The 5,119-nt window shown below is 33.6% G+C and overlaps 1 long non-coding RNA gene across 2 annotated transcripts; it reads left to right on the top strand.

Moving 5' to 3' along the window:
* The first annotated feature begins 264 nt into the window (after positions 1 to 264).
* Positions 265 to 3,617, top strand: LOC148845555 (uncharacterized). 2 transcript variants are annotated; one of them, XR_016101799.1, is made up of 4 exons: positions 303 to 398; positions 1,970 to 2,068; positions 3,176 to 3,253; positions 3,341 to 3,617. It is a non-coding gene; the product is annotated as an uncharacterized LOC148845555 (long non-coding RNA). The 2 variants fall into 2 exon arrangements; XR_016101800.1 differs by lacking the exon at positions 1,970 to 2,068 and having other exon boundaries at positions 265 to 398.
* Positions 3,618 to 5,119: the final 1,502 nt, after the last annotated feature.

The raw sequence follows: 5,119 nt of genomic DNA, 5'->3' as shown, positions 1-5,119 counted from the left end.
GTTTCTAAGTCTGAGTCTTCTCAAATAATTTATGAATCTAATTATTTGAGATTCATTGTATATATAGTTCAGTGTTTTAAAAATCGCGCCTCAGGTGCGCCTAGGCACAGAGGCGAGGCGCATTCCAAGCCATGTGCCTCGCCTTATCAAGGTTTTCGAAATTTTGGACTGATTGTATTATTTTTATTTAATAGATAATTGATTTTTCTTTTATATTTTTTGCACCTATTGCATATCATATAGTAAAAATAATAAAAAATAGAGGGGAAAAGTATAAAAAAAGCTTCCTAAAACAAGAACAAAAGAAAGAGGGAGATGAACAGTTTTCTTCGAAAGGCTGGAAGTGGAAGGAAGTACAGCAATTGCATGTTCGAACTCCAGGAAGAACACTTCCTCTGGTTTGCACCCCTTCGTCCTCTTCACAGTTTTTTACTTTTTTTTTCTTTTTTTGCTCTCTGGTTTGCACCAAAAACAGGGGCTCCGCCCCTCCTCCTCCTCCTTCCTTATTCATTATTTTTTTCTTCATTGCTGTTTTAAAAAAAAAAACAGGGGCTCTGCCCCTTATTCTTCTTCACTGTGTTTGCACCAAAAAAAAAGGACTCCGACTCTTCTTCTTTTTCACCGTGTTTGCACCAAAAAACAGGGCTCCGCCCCTTCTTCTTTTTCACTGTTTTTGCACCAACCCCCCCCCCCCCCCCCTTCTTCTTTTTCACTGTGTTTGCACCAAAAACAGGGCTCCGCGCCTCCTCCTCCTCCTTCCTTATTGTTCATTTTTTTTTTCTTTTTTCATCACTGTTTTAAACCGAAAACAAGGGCTCTGCCCCTTCATCTTCTTCACTGTGTTTGCAGTTTTGCACGAAAAACAGGGCATATTTTTGCAATCATTATGAACAGCAAATATGCCTTAATCTTTTGGAACTAAAATACTAAAATTCTGAATTTCTTTATCAGTAACATTGAATTTTTCTAAAAAAAGAATAAACAGCAGACAGCCTTTTCACAGAACTTTTTATCAGTATTATTCATCAAAAGCAGCACAATTGGAGTATTTGATTTCTTATTTCACAAAGCACTGTGGGCTTCACAAGAACTTGAATTTTCTTTTAAACAACTTGTTCAGGTGAACAAACATTGAAGTCAGCTAATGGCATTGTTGACTCTTCCAGCTCTTTTTTGTTTGGTTTGGGGAGGGGTGTGAAGGAGGACCAATCTGAGTTGGTTTGGGCATCGACCATAATGCTGATGCATCTTCAGCTATATCATTCTGTTCCTTTTTGCTTGTTTAAACCTATTTCCATCAGCACTATTGATAAAAAGCACCAAAGAACTTTATAACATACTAAGTTAGTTACTAACAGTCTAACATTGTATCAATTATCAAATTCAAATTGTCATTATTTGAATCATTGATAGTTTGAATTTGATAATTGATACTAGACTGTTAGTAACTAACTTAGTATGTTATTTTAATTATTTAATTGTTTAGAACTTTATAGTTTATACTTTAGAATAGAAATTAGAAATTTAGAACTTTAGATTGCATTGTCATACTCATATCTTAACTCTTAACTCTTGGAAAATTAGATTGTATTGTTTTTGTATTTTTTCTGATTTTTTTTTCATTTTTATGTATTTTTTTTTCAATTTTTTTTACATTTCCTGAAAATTCTGCATGCCTTTTTGAAAAAGGCGTGTACCTTGCCTTGCACCTTGGGCACAAATTGGCCCCTGCGCCTTTTTTGCCCCTGGCGCTTTTAAAACACTGATATGGTTGGGTTATTAATTAATCAGCTGAAGGATTGTTCAAAGTAAGTTTATATAAACCTTGCAATTTGCAAAACAAAAGGGAGTTCAGAATTTTGAGTTGAATACAATCGAGTCTCTGGATTTTCTCAAAAGAAGAAAATTTTCTACTATCTTGCTCTTATCTCTTTGATGGAATTCCTTATGGTGGCAAGCTTCTTTTTAGGTTCTCACTCTTATGTTTCTCTCCTCAATTGAACTGACTTGGTGCAAATAAGGCTCTATAAGAGCGAGGAGAAACCCAAAGAAAATGAGGATTGAAGTGGTAAGAAATGATTTAATGACATATAGATTAACAGAAAACAGAACTCTTAATAGAATTAAATAGTGGGAGAGGATTCATTTAGTTGATGCCATATGGTGGTTTAAGGCTGAATTAAGTTGAGTAACTATTGGAAATATGAACCTAGAGAAATTGATGAAGTTAAATTGCTTGTATCATCCAATGTATTTCCACAAAAAAAAAAAAAAAAAACAAACTTTGTACTGTTCTTAGCTAACCTTTATCCAACTTTTTGGTCAGCTATTAAACCCCGTTCCACTATTATGTATGACTCCATATTTTGTAAAAGAAAATTCACTTTCTTATCTGTTACAAGTGCAAGGAGATAGAAGAGATGGGGGAAAAAGGACATGGATTTGGGTAGCAAGGAATGATCTAAGGACTCATAATTTAACAATGATAAGGCACTTAACAGAACAGAATGGCAAAATAAGATTCATGTGGCCACCCCATAATTGATAAAAGTATTTGTAATTGAAATTTTAAAGTTCACTCACTCTTGTTATCGTGATCTACCCCACCCCATAATAGAATTAAAAACTTTGATGGACGCAACATTGGAAAGCCAGGAAAACCAGATATTGGTGGAGCATTCAGATATCATATGGGAGACAATCTTTAGGTCTTTAGGAACTGACGGAGATTGGAAATTAGACAAGGATGGGACATCGAACAGTGCTTCAAGGAAGACTAAGACTTGCACTTGCAAGAACATTTGGATTGAGGAATCTGCTTATAGAAGATTACAGGGTGCTACATGTCCAAGTGTGAAGAGGCATCTAGAACATTAACCTCTAAAAGTCAAATAGGGCTATATAAAAATATCTAAGTAATTAAAATAAGACCTTACATATGATTTCTTAAGTATTCTTCTGAATTAATTATGATTTTTAATTATTGCCTACTTTATTATTGATTCTCTCTTCTTAATTAATGCACAAGTTTTTTTTTTTTTTTTTTTTTGTTTCATGTAGGAGTAGAAACCAACATAATCATTATGAATAACCTGAGTTTGTTTATTTATAGTGACTTTAACATTTAGAAGAATAAGTTATTGTTTGAATGTTAAAAAGTATATGTTTTGTGTAGAGCCATGGATCTGAAAACAATCCTACTTTAGGTGGAGATTATCTCCATATCTCTTATGATGCTTCGCCAGCAAACCCTGTGAGCCATCTCAATTTTATTTTTATTTTTCATGCATTTATAGTTTTTTGCATGAAAATAAAATTCTATTTTCATTGTCTTTTACAGGAGGCCCAACAACTTGGATTAGGAGCATCTCATGCACGTGAAACAAGTCAGGAGAGGGAATGAGCATCTTATGCACGTCAAACAAGTTGGGAGAGGGAAGGAGCATCTTATCCATGCCAAACAAGTCGGAGAAAGGGAGAGGGGGAATGTAAAGGGAAAGAAGAAAGTTCTTTCTAGATGATGTATCTTTCTTTTTTTGGTCTTGAACATACAACTATCAAATATTTTCTTTAAAAAAAATATTGGGCTTAAAGATTATTGAAAATTTAATATTTAAGTTTTGCATTATGTATGAATGTAAATTCAAATTATAGGTTGATAAAAACTTTTAACGACGTTTAATTAAACGTCACCAAAAGCATGTCACTGAAAGTGAGTTTTGGTAACGTTTTCTAAACGTCGCGAAAACTCGTTGCTTGCATCATTGAATCTCTATTTATCTACATCTAAACATTTGATTCGTGACATTTGTCAAACATATAACGAGCATCAAAGGACCCCTTGGACATGGTTGTAGAGGCCTCAACCTTCAAAGGGACACTTGGACATGAACATGTGACTTATCTCCTTTTTTATATGTATTTGATGACAATGTAATTTCAATCATCTAGAGAATTGATTCCAAAAAATTGGTTGCTATCGAACATGATTCTATTTTCGAGAAACAGGAAACCAATGACTACACCAAACATATTTGGCGATTCTCATTGACATGAACCTTTTTGGGTCAATTGAATTTGAATTTGTACAAAGGGTAGCTAGTTTTGTAGTTGATTTGTTATTGTACAGTCTTGTGGGGGATCAGGGTGTAGAAGGAAGATCCGCTAGTGATATAGTTGATTTCTTGCATAGAGGTGTAAATCAAGTTGTGTAGGGTCAGCACGACACGACTTTGTCCTTGCCTGTGCTTGGTGGGTCGTACCGTGTTGGCCTGTGGGCCATGCTTTAGAGGTCAGGCATGGCATGGCCCATGTTGTGAGGCTTGGCGGGCCCGAGCCGGCCAAGCCATGAGAGGCAGCATCTTTTTAATAAAAATTGAAAAATAATGAAAATTTCATAATAAATTAAGAAATAGGCAAAATTTTTAAAAACTCTTAAAATTTTATTTTATATGAAATTTTATGTATTCAATATGTAATAATAAAATGAAATTAAAAAAATTACAATATAATTGGAATAAAATTATAAATAAAAATGTATATATATTATATATTATATATATACATAAACATACATACATATATATATATATATATATATATATGTATGTATATGTAAAAACATGCATGATATTTATGTGAAATATCATTTTATAGTTTTTTGCTATTTTAATGTTTTTAGGGTCATTATCTGTGTGATAACAAAGAAACATGTCAAAAGAGGAAAGGAGGAGAAAGCGAAAACAAAGAGAAAGTGAAAACAAAGAGTATGCTCATTTATACAAATATGGACAAAAGATTTTGAAGAAGATGGCTCTTGAAGAAGTCAAGATGTTCTTGTATGCAACTAAGCAAGCAATTGCTCTCTATTTGTCTCTGTTTCAGTGTTTCAGTGTAAGTTCTCACCATTGATGCACACCTTGTATTATTATTTAATCCAGGGATGCACACCTTGTATTATTATTTAATCCAGGAAGACAATATATATCTTACAATACAGTATGACACATATTTGATGCTTTTAACCTTGATTGGAGAGTTGACATGGCAATGTTGGACATGTTTTTTCATGGGCCCCACCTTATCTCTGGGTGAAACATGCTTATCAACATTTCTCTTA

The sequence above is a fragment of the Nelumbo lutea genome, chromosome 7 (genome assembly GCF_056320005.1).
Source record: "Nelumbo lutea isolate HS-2025 chromosome 7, American lotus-T2T, whole genome shotgun sequence".
Classification (NCBI taxonomy): Eukaryota; Viridiplantae; Streptophyta; class Magnoliopsida; order Proteales; family Nelumbonaceae; genus Nelumbo; species Nelumbo lutea.
The sequence above is the reverse complement of the archived record's forward strand: the minus strand, read 5'-3'. Positions and strand labels throughout refer to the sequence as shown.